This window comes from Lacerta agilis, chromosome 7 (genome assembly GCF_009819535.1).
Source record: "Lacerta agilis isolate rLacAgi1 chromosome 7, rLacAgi1.pri, whole genome shotgun sequence".
In the NCBI taxonomy this organism is placed as follows: domain Eukaryota; kingdom Metazoa; phylum Chordata; class Lepidosauria; order Squamata; family Lacertidae; genus Lacerta; species Lacerta agilis.
In genome coordinates this window covers 77,675,650-77,690,507 of record NC_046318.1, presented here as the reverse complement: position 1 = coordinate 77,690,507, position 14,858 = coordinate 77,675,650, and positions in this window count along the sequence as shown.

The window sequence follows — 14,858 nt, the reverse complement described above, 5'->3', positions numbered from 1 at the left end:
GAGATTTAATAAAATATACGAAGGGGAGATCCGATACAATCCAGAAACCACACTGGAAACAAATGCATCCCTCTACTGCAGTTTTTAATCACATGCCTATATTGGTTAATTTTAGAAGCTGCGGGGTTGCTTGGTGTGTGTCTTTTCCTGACCCCAGCTCAAGACATGGAAGCATCATCAGAGGTCCATTTCATATGCTACCAATGCACCATGCTTGTCATTTGTGAAAGATTCCCTTTTTGTATCCTACCCTTCCACCAAATGTGGAGGCAGAAATATTTCTGAATACCACTTGCTGGAAACTGCAGGTAGAGAGAAGGCTATTGTGGGTTGTCCAAAAGACATGGTTGGACGCTGTGAGAAACACAATGGCGGACTAGATGGCCCACTGGCTTTTCATATGTTATGTTAAGGCAATGCAACTTCTTCAAGCCAGAGAGACACTGGCATCATGAGTTCTTGTGTGGTGTAGTGGTTAAGAGCAGTAGACTCTTAATCTGGTGAACCGGGTTCGCGTCTCTGCTCCTCCACATGCAGCTGCTGGGTGACCTTTGGCTAGTCACACTTCTCTGAAGTCTCTCAGCCCCACTCACCTCACAGAGTGTTTGTTGTGGGGGAGGAAGGGAAAGAAGAATGTTAGATGCTTTGCGACTCCTTTGGGTAGTGATAAAGCGGGATATCAAATCCAAACTCTTCTTCTACTTCTACTTCTTCCTTTGGTGCTGGAACCTCTGAAGAGATGAGGGCTGGACAAATCTCTCCCCGCCCCCGCCCCCCCGGTCTAGGGTGTCTTCTGTATCCCCTCCTCAGCCTCTTCCCCTGATAATGGGAATTCAGAGCCCTGGATCATCATAACATTGGGTTGTATACAACCAGGTCCCATTCAGAGTAGACCCATTGAAATGCATGGACCTAAGTTAGTCGTGTTTATTCATTTCAGTGGGTCTGCTTTGAGTAAGGACTAAAAATTGATACAGCCCAGCCTGCTTGGCTTATCTTATTCATGGGGTGAGATCCGACTAAGTTTTATTCAGAATAGACACACTGAAATTAACGAGCATGACCATGTTTGGCCCATTAATTTCAATCGGTTAATTTCAGAAGCTATGTGAGGAATTGAATACTGCCCATGGTTTCTAGTACATTTCCTTCCCAAGAAAGACAACTCTGTAAAGCTGCCCTGTAATCGAAGGGGAGCATCATTGCTGACAAACAAAAAGGATAAATACCTGTATATCTCAAAGATGCTATGGAGAAAAATGATTTTATTTTTCAGTATGCCTGACACATTTTGGCAACAGTGCCTTTATCACGGGCTTATTTTCCTATTTCTTAGGGAAGTGATAATAAAATGTATGCTTAGTTGTCAAGCTTATGCAAGCAATTAAGAAAATATATCTCTGTAATAGTTGCTCTCTGGTTTTTTTTTAACATGGTTTTGATCGTATGTATGTTTGCTGTAAACTGTTTTGATTTTTTTAAAATGACTAGCCATATGCAAACATTTTTATAAACAAACAAATAAAACCTTCTGTCACGAAACAACTTGCATGGCAAAATCTCTATTAGATTTTTATATATACAAGGTACCTCAAATGTGTTTCTGCCTGGCTAGGAAGTGTCATTGAATCCTGACCATGGATGGAGAGGGACATGGGAGTCTGAAGAAACTAGCCTACAGCACAAACATAAAATCATATAATCTTAGACTTGGAAGGGACTCTGAGGGTCATCTAATCCAACCCCCTGCAATGCAGGAATCTTAACTAAAATCAAAACCACTAGAATGCCTATATAAAGCAAATCCATTTGAAAATACACATAAATGTAATAGGCTGTATAATTAATAATAATAATAATAATAATAATAATAATAATAATAATAATAATAATTTATTTATACCCCACCCATCTGGCTGGGTTTCCCTCTGGGCGGTTTCCAACAAAATATTAAAACACAATAATCAATCAGACACTAAAAGCTTCCCTAAACAGGACTGCCTTCAGATGTCTTCTAAAAGTCTGGTAGTTGTTGTTCTCTTTGACATCTGGTGGGAGGGTGTTCCATAGGACGGGTGCCACTACCGAGAAGGCCCTCTGCCTGGCTCCCTGTAACTTGGCTTCTCGCAGCGAGGGAACCGCCAGAACTTTACAGAAATTGTAAAGTTATTTACTAGAAACTACTTCTCAAAATTAGATACAGCTTCTCATAACGTCAAAATCAACATCGTGACATAACACATTAAAATGTAGCTTATTCAGTTAACCACCAAGTCCAGTATGTACAAAATGCAATTCCTATTTTTTCAGTCCCGTAGTACATTCATTTCTAATTTCTTCATCTTATTTTTCTATCTGACGTATCCCTTACAAGCGTACCATGAAATAGTCTTGTAAGTGTCTAATGAAGATAATAAGGTTGGTAGACGTGAGAAACTGGCACTGGTAGATGCTGGCACAAGTAGACAAGACAAGGATTCCTGGATATTCCCCTGTTTTGCCCCAAGGGGCTTCATCAGCTGTGCGTGGTTCTAAATCATATAAACATAGACACTTTGTAATATATTAGCTGCACAAATTCCAAAGAAACATAAGGATATAATAAATGTACATACCTTTACTGTATATAACAGCTACATGGATCTTATTTGTGATAGATTCTCAGTTGTGGTAAACCTGCAAGTCTGAGTACTATATAAGGGGGCAACACTAGCTAAGGCGACAGGTGCAGATAATTCGTGTTCATTCACTCTTAAAGGAACATTGCTCAGTAGCGTACTATAGACAGAGAATTGTTACAACACACATATTTATGTTGGTTAACGGTTTGTCCAATATTTAACTAAAGAAAGCAACTATAATCTAATTCAGTGCTTAAACCTGAAGGATGAAGTGTATTGAGTAGAAAAATTAAGCTACTTTCTTTTTGTTGTAGAACCATCCAACCTCTGCTTAAAAACCTCCAAGGAAGGAGAGTCCATCACTTCTGTGGGAGCCTGTTCCACTGTCAAATGGCTCTTCCTGATGTTTAGTTGGAAAGTTCTTTCTTGTAACTTGGAATCCAAGCTGTGCCTTTATTGCTCCCCTCTCTTTTGCCTCTGGTGCTCCCCCCCCCGGCATGTGGCCCTTGGAAGTTTGCACAGATGGTAATGCGGCCCTTTAGGCTAAAAAGATTCCCCACCCTACACTGACTTGCAGACAACCTGGGGGTGTCAGGGATCAAACTAGGGACCTCCTACATGCAAGGCAGATCCTCTACCACTGAGCTACGGCCCTTCCCTTTGGGTCAGCCACATTTCTCACCCTAACCTACCCAGAGTGCTGTTGCCAAATAGGGAGCAGGCGAGAGAACTATCCTGCTCCAATGTCCTTGAAGGAAGGATTAAGATTTCAAAACGGAATCAATAAATGATATAATGCCACTACATTTGCGTGGCACGTGTTATTCGGAAGGAAGTTCCTCTTCGCTCTAGCATTTGTGCTTAGGATTGCCACCTTAATTTTTCTGCTGTCTGTATGGTTGTTTCTTCCAACCATATGATGAGTTTGTACTCCATATTGATGGGATCAGTTTTGCATCTGCATGCCCAGTTAATTCTCCTGGAATGCTTTGGAGCGAAATGGCTGCTATTTGCAAGAGCGGTTGTGTTCCAGGAGGAGGGAAGGGACGGGGGCGGAAATGGGGAGACGGAGGCTTGAATAATACAATAAGAAGCCAAATGGCTCGGGATGCCACCGTAGGAACGGCAGTAACCGAGCAAACCTTGCGCCTTAATATAGTTTATGGGCTCGCATCGCTTATGATTTGAATCAACCGGCTTATGACGGATGCCAGCTCAGGTCTGTAGAGATGGGCATTATGTCAACCTGAAAATAAATTGTCAGAACAAATGCAGGGAGACAGCCTCACAATATCAACTGGAAACAAACTGACACGGATGCGAGTCTTATAAAGAAACAACTTTAAGATGTCAAGAGGATGGTAAATTGATGTCAGATCACGTCTGCCGAGAAAAGGTTATAACAATATTGTGCATGCTGCTCTGTGTGTGCGCATTTGTGCCTCCATAACCCACAGCAGCACCAGAAAACTCGAGAAGGGTTATTACCAGGTACTTTATTGTAAGAACTTCTTTTTATAGAACAAAATTACAGTTTGATGCACTTTAAGTACCTGCAATCTCCTTCCAGAATTTGGCTGAGGGGAAGAACTCTAAATCCGAATGTTTTTTCCTCATTATCGATCATTTGCATAACCCTTTATTATACGCTCCAACTACCTGATGAGCTGCTTCACTGTTACTGCCTGTCTTACAGAAGAAAAAGTGAATCTGAGGGCCAGACTATTTGTGCTAAAGGTTGTCCTGTGTGTGTGTGTGTGCGCGCGCGCACGCACGCCCCAAATTTATTACATATCTATTGCATTTACGTCCCACCTGTTTCTCCAAGGAGCTCAATGTACTGTACATGGTTCCCCCCTCCTCATTTTATTTTCACAACAACCCTGTGAGGTAGATTAGGTTGAGAGACAGTGGCTGGCCCAAGGTCCACCAGGGAGCTTCATGGCCAAGTGGGGATTTGAACTCGGGTCTCCCAAGTCCTGAGTATTGCATATAGATCAAGGGAAGTAATAGTACCACTGTATTCCGCTCTGGTCAGAGCTCACCTGGAATACTGTGTCCAGTTCTGGGCACCACAGTTCAAGAAGGATACTGACAAACTGGAACGTGTCCAGAGGAGGGCAACCAAAATGGTCAAAGGCCTGGAAACGATGCCTTATGAGGAACGGCTTAGGGAGCTGGGTATGTTTAGCCTGGAGAAGAGAAGGTTAAGGGGTGATATGATAGCCATGTTCAAATATATCAAAGGATGTCATATAGAGGAGGGAGAAAGGTTGTTTTCTGCTGCTCCAGAGAAGCGGACACGGGGCAATGGATTCAAACTACAAGAAAGAAGATTCCACCTAAACATTAGGAAGAACTTCCTGACAGTAAGAGCTGTTGGACGGTGGGATTTGCTGCCAAGGAGTGTGGTGGAGTCTCCTTCTTTGGAGGTCTTTAAGCGGAGGCTTGACAGCCATCTGTCAGGAATGCTTTGATGGTGTTTCCTGCTTGGCAGGGGGTTGGACTGGATGGCCCTTGTGGTCTCTTCCAACTCTATGGTTCTATGATTCTATTCTAAGTCCCAGCCTGACACTCTATCCAATATACCACACATTTATGTGTGAAGTATGGAGTTGAGAACCTGATTTCAACATTTAAAAAATGCATGAGTACTGATGGGAGAGAAAGTGCATATTCAGGTCACTTTTAAAGGTGAACCTACCCCCCATTTGCACCTGCCAAAACAATGCATGAACTGAAACACAGCTTTCCTTTGAAATTTGTACTTTTCTGAATTTTGCAATGCAGCTCTCCAGCCAGGCAAAGTGTAAAAAAAAACACCCTGGATATACCAGGGAAAGCTGTGCACAGAATGCATATGTTAGTGAATGTAACACACACAAATTTATTCTATTTGGGATAATTGCCCAAATGTGTATTATGTTCAGCAAAATGACATGCAAATGCCTCCGTATAAGGAGAAATTCACACTAAAGTGCTGATGAATTTTCATTGGATTTTTTTTTTTAAGTCAAAGATCTCAAACTGATGTGGAAGCATAGAGATCTGAGTTTAAGACTGGAAGGATGAGAAATGAAGAGAAACCAAAAATGGACGATTCTCCCTTCCCTGTGTATGACGGAAGGGAGCTGACTCTAGTCTCGGCCGTACTTCTGAGATAGGGCTCGGATCTGGAGTTACGGTTTCGATAGAAAATCAAATAAGTGGATTAAAACAAGAAGAAGAAGAGAAGAAGAGCTTGGATTTGATATCCCGCTTTTCACTACCCAAAGGAGTCTCAAAGTGGCTAACAATTTCTAACAATAGAAATGGCAAATCTGGATTCAAATGGGGGGAGGACTATAGGATGGCATTTCAGTGAGGCTGATGTCATGTGGATGCTTAAAATAAATTGTCATGCCTAAGCAGTGCTGAATCCATAATAAAATCACCCATGGAAACACTCTTAAGAGTTCTGCCTGTTGCACTGAATAAACGCCCTTATGAGAATCTTCTCTAATCATGCAAAATGGCGGGAGGGTCATAGCTCATGCAACTCATAGCTCATAGTTGTATGCAACTGCTTTGCATACAGAAAGTCCCTGGTTCAATCCCCCAGAATCTCCTGGTAGGTCTGGGAGGACTCCTTGCCTGAAGTCTTGGAGAGCCACTGTGTAGACCAGGCTTCCTCAATCTCAGCCCTCCAGATGTTTTGAGACTACAATTCCCATCATCCCTGACCACTGGTCCTGCTAGCTAGGGATCATGGGAGTTGTAGGCCAAAAACATCTGGAGGGCCGAGGTTGAGGAAGCCTGGTGTAGACAATACACCATGATCTAGATGGAACAGTATCTGACTTATGTTCCAAAAACATGCACACCCCAACACCCAGTTTAGCTCAGTTGGTTAGAGCATGGTGCTGATAATGCCAAGGTTGCAGGTTCGACCCCCATATGGAACAGCTACATATTTCTGCATTACAGGGGGTTGGACTAGATGATCCTTAGGGTCCCTTCCAATTCTTTGTTTCTATGACGCCCACATACAGCACTCCTGCCTCCCAGTCAAAGAGCTCTTCTGATAAGGCAGGCTTGTGTGTGATATATATTGTAGTTTAGTCTACTTTTCCGCTCTGGGCACTCTTGAAATACCATTTTAATACTTCTAAAGATAAATAGAGTTCTGTCAATAAGCTGAAAATTGCTGACCTTGTCTTGTTCATCAACTTAGGAGACGGCAAAGAAAGAAGCGGGGGTGAGGGGGAAGGAGAACGAGGAAAGGGAAAAACCAGCCTTCCAGTCTCCTGGGAATAAGCGATGCGCTTTCATTTGAAGAGAAAAATGCTAAGCCTGCCATATTTAATGACAGGCCTGGGAGGGTTAATGAAAGAAACAGGAATGGCATTTTCACCTTGACTCGGAGCTGCCCTATAACATCGCCTAAGGGTCTAGCAAAACCGCCTGTTTTGTCGGCAGTGTGCAAGTGAGCAGCAGCAGCAGCAGCAGTGGACACATCCTGGACAGAGCTGATGCCACGATGCCTCCCAGGGCTGAGTCTTTTCCTCTAAAGCCCTGCCCAAATTGCCCAGGCAGTGGTGGAATGGGCAGCCCGATTCCTGGGGTTGGCCCTGTCATTAGGCAGACAGAGGCAGGCACCTCAGGTTGCGGGTGCTGATAGGGAGGCGACCGACAGGGCTGTGTGTTCCATTCAGCTTGCCTTGCACCACCTAGGCCAGCCCACTGCCCTCAGAGGTAGATGCTGTCCCTTCATCAACGTTGAAGCACAGCCACATCCTCGTCATACCTTCAAGGCATTTTTATAACACTTTAAACAGCCATGCTGTGATGTATGGAAGTGAGAGCTGGACCATAAAGAAGGCTGATCGCCGAAGAATTGGTGCTTTTGAATTATGGCGCTGGAGGAGACTCTTGAGAGTCCCATGGACTGCAAGAAGATCAAACCTATCCATTCTGAAGGAAATCAGCCCTGAGTGCCCACTGGAAGGGCAGATCCTGAAGCTGAGGCTCCAGTACTTTGGCCACCTCATGAGAAGAGAAGACTCCCTGGAAAAGACCCTGATGTTGGGAAAGATGGAGGGCACAAGGAGAAGGGGACGACAGAGGACAAGATGGTTGGATAGTGTTCTCGAAGCTACCAACATGAGTCTGACCAAATTGCGGGAGGCAGTGGAAGACAGGAGTGCCTGGCGTGCTCTGGTCCATGGGGTCACGAAGAGTCAGACATGATTAAACGACTAAACAACAACAACAAAAACAGCCATGCCTCCCCCTAGAGAATTCTGGGAGCTGTAGTTTAACTATGCTGAGAATTTTAGGAGAACCTCTCATTTCCTTCCCAGTTCCCAGAGTTCCCTGTGAAGAGGGATTGACTGTTAAACCACTCCGGGAACTGTAGCTGTGGGATGGGAAGAGGGGACTCTTCTTGGCACCCTTAGCAAACTACAGTTCCCAGAATTCTCTGGGCGAATGGCTGCTTTAAAGTGGTACAAGGTGAGGGCACTGTCCCTTCAGTCATGTTGATGTCGGATTCAACAGCAAGTCTGGTCAAGCAGAAACAGCTTTTATACAACTGTGAAGCGAGGAAGGAGCTTGCATCCCAAGAAGCAGGGGAGAGGAAGCTTCTGAAGCCGCCAGAAATCAGTAGAGAACAGACAACAACTGATTCCAACCGGATCTTTCAATTAGCCCTTGGTCCCTTATCAGGGCCTTTGCCTGTATTGATATCTGCCCTTTAATAAACTCAGCATTGCTGATTTCGTCTAGACTGGTAATTAGAAGCTATCGCCTTACATGCAGTCCTGGATTAAAAGCTTTCTGCGGCTCGGAGAGGTTCTGGCTTGTGCGAAACGTCAATTTGACCCTTTTAGCATGTTTGTGCGGAGGGTTTTGAAAGGCTCCTGGGAGTCGTAGCAAAGGGCTGGGACTCCGGGTTGCGTTCTCTCCAATTCCTTTCCTAAACTGTGGCTTGGGGGTTCTTAAGGAAGTTGTAAAGGGGCTTTGGAGAGAGAACATTCTGCCCATTCCTTACACACGGAGGATCAAAAGGCCAAGCCTTCTGCTTAAGAATAAACAAACAAACAAACAAATAATAACAGACTTTAAAAAGAAACCCCATTTTCCTTCCCCCCCTTTTTTGCTACTTAAGGGTTTTTGGTGGGAAGCTTACAGGCAGTGCTCAGATTCTAATTTAACAAGCACAGAAGGCTCTCCCCCACCCCCTTGTACTGGTCCAATTGCACCAGAGCTTTATAAAATCAGAATAAGAGAATCATAGAATTGTAGAGTTGCGAGAGACCCAATTGGTCATCTAGCCTGACCCGCTGCAGAAGAGAGGGCCAGCACCTGGGACACTCAGACAGCTGCACTTTCCGAGTGGCCCAGCAGCAACTGAATTAACATACAGAACTGAAGCAGGGCTTCTTCCCTCCGAGGGTGAGCTTGGTGTGTGCACGTGCGTGCAGGGGGGAAGTATTATTAAAACTGTGCACAGTGCTGATTTGCTAGCACCTTCTGATGCTACCAAGTAACCTCCCCCTCCTGCCCCGAGTACCTATGCACTGTTAAAAGAAGTTCCTGTGTGCATTAATTAATAAAGCAACAAGGACAAATTTACTTCTGATGCTTTATAATAATTACTCTAAAAGAACGGACAGTTGACCGGAAACACAAGTGGAGAACCGAGACTCACAGCTGAACTGCTCTTGGATTTGCAGGTCTGTCTGTCTGTCTGTCTGTCTGCAAATTGCCAAAGTTGGGAAGAAGCCATGCCCGTAGCACAGGCAAAGGATGCTCTCCAACTCCCCATTTGTGCATTATGTTTGGCCTCGCCCCACGACTGTCAGGTCTGGTTGCAAGTAGACAAATCCAAAATTGCTTTGGAAGGGCACCATCTTGCGCTGTGTATTTGCAAGGCCTAAGGAAACCACCCTGGGGTCTGGAATCACTGTTTCCTAGAGGCAAGCAGTGAATAGTAAAATTACTTTTCCCACGCGGAAAGCCACACAATCTAATTAACTGGTGAATAAGCAAAACTTATGAATGTTTTAAAATGCTTGAGGATTTCAGAGACAGTTTTCTCCTCTCTCTGGGGTGTGATTAGGAGGCTGATAATATTCTCTTGAAGGATGATCTCTGCATAGTTGTTCCCTGCAGAATAGATTTGCATCAAAGAGGTAGCCGGCTGTTGACCATGGCATTAAAAATAGAGTTTGGAAATGGGTGGGAGGAAACGCAGGCTCCTGAATGCTCCCATCTGCACCCAGCTCCATCCTGCAAGGCTACTGGGATGAAGGCAAGTGGATCTCAATTCTGTGGCTCATTTTTAAAGCATCTGCTATATAGGCATGCAAATTCAATACCCAGCATTTTCAGGTACGCTTAGGAGAGATCTCAGACCTGGAGTGACAATGCCACTCAGTTTGGACAATACTGGACAATTATCTCACTTGGTTATAAGACAGGTGTGCCCTCCTGTTGGGGTGCGGTGTTGCACCACACACCAGGCTGGTCTCCTCAAGAGCAGGGGTGGTGGCCAGCAAACCCTCAGCCAAGGCTTCTGGGAACATCAACTATGCAGTAGTCTGGGGAGGGGGAAACCTTGCCCAATCTGGGGAGGGGGAAAACAATTTATGGGGGAAGGATCTACTGAAGGACCCTCCCACAAGCTGCTGTGGAAGAGGCATAGGGAAAACTTATAGCACAAAACTCACATGATTTTCTGGGTTTCCATTCTTGGAAACATTTTTTTCCTTTCTTTCCAGGAGCAAATAACAGAGAAGTGGGCACTTCAATTCCACCTTTTTTGCTGCACTTCTGCATGTAGCTTTTACATCACCTGGCAGCTCCCATATAATGCAGAAATAGACAGCGAAAACACACACGAAAAGCTATCCTGTGAATGCAGCCTGAGTCTCTGGTCACAACGTAAAGTAGCATTCCGTCTCTGCAATCCCTGGCGCACTTGGCCAAAGCTGGATAAACAGAGGCAACCTCCAGATTAGCAGAACACCTTGTTAAATGAGACAATGAAAGTCTCATTGTCTTGGCAGTGTGGAGTGAGGTGCTCTTGGCTTGGTAATGCTTTGCACACTCTTCATGTTGGCTCTGTGTCCCCCCCTTCCCAGTAGGTAGGCAACTAAGCGCACTTTCCAATCTTCAAAGCCGTTGAGTTCCTTTCTTCCTTTTGTACAGAAAAAAAGATTCCCTTTTCATTTCTGGAGAGGTGGGAAGGAGACTCGAGTAAGTTCCAATTACACAAGCACATGCTTAAAAAAAATGAAAGAAAGAAACTTGAGGCGTTTGTGGCCACAGCCCTCTTGAACTTCCCCTCCTCTATCAAGAGTCTGCCTTTTAAAGTACTGGTGGATTTAGCTTTGTTTTAAACCCTTCCTCCTGTCTAGAGATGCTGCTCCTTCCCCAGTCTTCATTTCTTTTCAAGGAATGCTGGGTCACACTGTGCGATAGGGATGCTTCACGTCTGCTTCCAGGTTCATTTTATTTTATTTCGCCTATTCACCCCCTGCTTCCTCTCGCCAACCCCCTCAGCAAGGTGGATCATATAATCTCTGTAATCGAGTAGGAAAAGGAACATTCCCAGCTTGCAGCTTGGGGGAGGCAGTGCGTGCCAGCACCCTTGGGCCTTGATGCCCAGCTACACCAATAACTTCCTTTCTGATCTGCGGCGAGTTAATTTGAAAAAGGATCTCTTGCAGATGAAGCTCACACTGGCTTCAAAGAGAGATGAGGATGCACCAGAGGGGGGGGGGAGGACCGCTGCGAGGCTAAAAACGAGCTGAAAGGGCAGGGAGGCTGGAGAGGAGAAAGATGAAATGAAAGGAGGCATGCTGAAAGTAAAGGAGCAAATGAGAGTCAGGGAGTTTTCGTCCAAGGGGCATGCGGATCAAGCCCCCAAAATGGTGCCGGAGAAACGCCAGGGAGAAGAACATGATGTTGGAGCCAAGGGATCACGTCTTAGTGGAAGAGCATCTGCCTTGCAAGCAGAAGGGTCCCAAGGATTAATCCCCGGCATCTCCAGGAAGTAACGAGAAGGTCCCCTGTCTGAAACGCTGGAGAGGTGCTGCTACTCAATGTAGACCGTAGGTGGAGGACTAGTGTTGCGATGTATGGAAGCCCCACACGAAGCACCCAGGAGTGAAGTTGTATTTTAAGTAGGGCTTTATCCCAATTGCTGTCTCACATCAATTAGCCAGCGCCTCAAGTTTCATGATGCTGACTCATCACATGACACTGAATCAGCATTTCCACTTAGCACATAGTGTTAACTCCTTGATACCCACAACACTCCAAGAATAAGGTCTATCCAGTTCATTAATGCCAAGCTTATAATTGTCTACTATTCTATTGATTGATTGATTGCATTGATAGGGTCCTCCAAAAGACCCCAGGGTGGTGTACATGGCTCTCCCCCTCCTCATTTGAGCCCCACAACCTTAGGAGCAAACTCCTAGGGGCCAGCTGGTCTTTGCCCCACCCCAATAAATTATTTGAGCCCCCCACCCCAAGTTACTGGGCGTTGCCATTCAAATGACATGTGTGTGTGTGTGTGCCATGTCATGTGATCGATGATTTGGGCTGGGCCTCTAGATCTATAGTGATGAGATATGCATTGACAATGGGGTGGGTTTTGCAGACTGCAAAGAGCCTTTGTGTTTTCCTTGCTGCTTCCAAACTGAGTGAGTTTGTTTGTTTGTTTGTTTGTTTGTTTGTTTGTTTGAGTTCTGGCTGTTGTCCTTGTCAACATTACCTGTTATGGCTGTCTGGAAGTTTTCATTGTTGTTTACTGATTTTAATAGCTTTGTCAACCACTTTGAGATTTCTGACACGCCGGGACCGTTTGTTTGAAGCCAAACCGGCATGCCTGCCAGCATATTGCCGTCATGATAACCCCAGCCTCCCAGCCTTGACCTTCTCCCTCCCAGAAAGCGACAGTGGCTAACCTGCTGGGAAGTTAGAGCAACAGCTCCACCCCACACAATGAGCCACTTCTGCTTAAAAGAAGGAGGGAGAACACAGTGCTACTGCCAAGGAGCAGGGGGCAAAGCTGGCTTCAATAAAAGGTCTGTCCACTCTCCAGCAATCATGACTTGGAGGAAGGAGTGGGAGTATGGACTGGATAATGACAAGGCCTTTTGCTGCCTGGGGAGGCAAAGGGAAGACCTCTCACCTTCCAGACACAGAAGCTAAACTGGCAGCTGAATCCTACTTCAGCATGGGTGGAGGGACAGCTGCCCCATATGAACATGTTAAGTAGCATCATAGGACTTTAAGCAGCCATGGCTTTGCCCAGAGAATGCTGGGAACTGTAGTTTGTTAGGAGTCCCCTGTTCCCCTCCCGGAGGGACAGTTCCCAGAGTAACAATCAATCCCTCTTCACTGGGAACTCTGGGAATTGTAGCTCTGTGGGGGGGGGGGAACAGGAGGGTCTCCTGACAGCTCTCAGCACAGTTAGCGAACTACAGCTCCCATAATTCTTTGCATGGGGAGCTATGACTGCTTAAAATGGTATCATAGATAGATCTAGATCTAGATCTAGATCTAGATCTAGATCTAGATATAGTATAGTTAAAGCTATGGTTTTCCCAGTAGTAATGTACGGAAGTGAGAGCTGGACCATAAAGAAGGCTGATCGCCGAAGAATTGATGCTTTTGAATTATGGTGCTGGAGGAGACTCTTGAGAGTCCCATGGACTGCAAGAAGATCAAACCTATCCATTCTTAAAGAAATCAGCCCTGAGTGCTCACTAGGACAGATCCTGAAGTTGAGGCTCCAGTTCTTTGGCCACCTCATGAGAAGAGAAGACTCCCTAGAAAAGACCCTGATGTTGGGAAAGATGGAGGGCACAAGGAGAAGGGGACGACAGAGGATGAGATGGTTGGACAGTGTTCTCGAAGCTACTAACATGAGTTTGGCCAAACTGCGAGAGGCAGTGAAGAGGCCTGGCGTGCGAGAGTTTGGCCAAACTGCGAGAGGCCTGGCGTGCTCTGGTCCATGGGGTCACGAAGAGTCGGACACGACTGAACGACTGAACAACAACAACATAGATATAGATATGGTGATGATATGGCCTTCCTTCAGCAAGGGTGAAGGGGCTGCAGCCACACATTCACTATATGTTTGAAGCAGTTTCATATAACTTTGAGCAGCCATGGCTTCCCCCAAAGAATCCTGGGAATTGCGGTTCGTTAAGCATGCTGAAAATTACAAGGCCCCTATTCCTCCACACAGCAACAATTCCTGAATACGGAGGAACTCAAAGACACATTGTACTTGTTCCCTCTCACCAGTTCCTCCCTGCCCCGCACCGAACCTGTCTCTTGGTCGCCATGGTATTTGCGCCATGTGCTCCATGCCTACTAATTATGCCTCCCACAATATGCTGCAGTGTAACCCCCCAAGGAGTTGAAGATGACCCACAGGCTGGCTTACTTTAAAAATAACATTCCAGTCGATGTGTGATGTGGAATAGGCATTTATCGTCGTTTTTATAGGCTTAAAATGAAAACTTCAAAATACGTTGTTATTCTGCATGGGGCCTAAGGAGCCATTCATTTGAAGCTGGAACTATGCGTTATGGCCAATGCGCTGCTGCTGGTGGTGGGGGAGATGTCCCACATCTCTCCTCTCCTCCATGTTGCAACATTCATGCTGCACATTCCAGCACAAAGCAGAGAAGCTATCTAAAAGCTGTGCACCATATATTCAATGCCCCCCCCCAATAATCCTGAGAACTGTAGTTTGTCAAGAATGCTGGGAACTGTACCTCTATGAGAAGTAAACTACAGTTCTTGGGATTCTTTGAGGAAGGTAATGTGCTTTAGAATTATAGTGTGTCTGCAGCCCAGCAGTAAGTCAGAGAATCAGTCCAGAAGGTCGGATGTTGCAGAGCCACAACTCACATCATCCCTCTCCATTGGGCGTGCTGTCTAGTGAGAGCTGAAGCCCATCAAAACCTGAAGGGCTACAAGTTTCGCACCCTTGGTTTATATAATCTGTCTGACTACCACATGTTCCTTATGTGCTAGTGGGCTCATGATCCTGACATGCTGGTGTTTTCTGCCCAAGTAGGACTGACTCAAGATGCATCTTGTTACCAAGTGAGTGCTGCATTGTTTTGTTCATTCTCCCTGTTCTCTAGATGGTTAATTGTCCTGTTGTGAAGTCTTGGGAGTTCCCTGTCTCCATCTAGTCCTGGTGTGTGCTCATGCTTCTGGTGG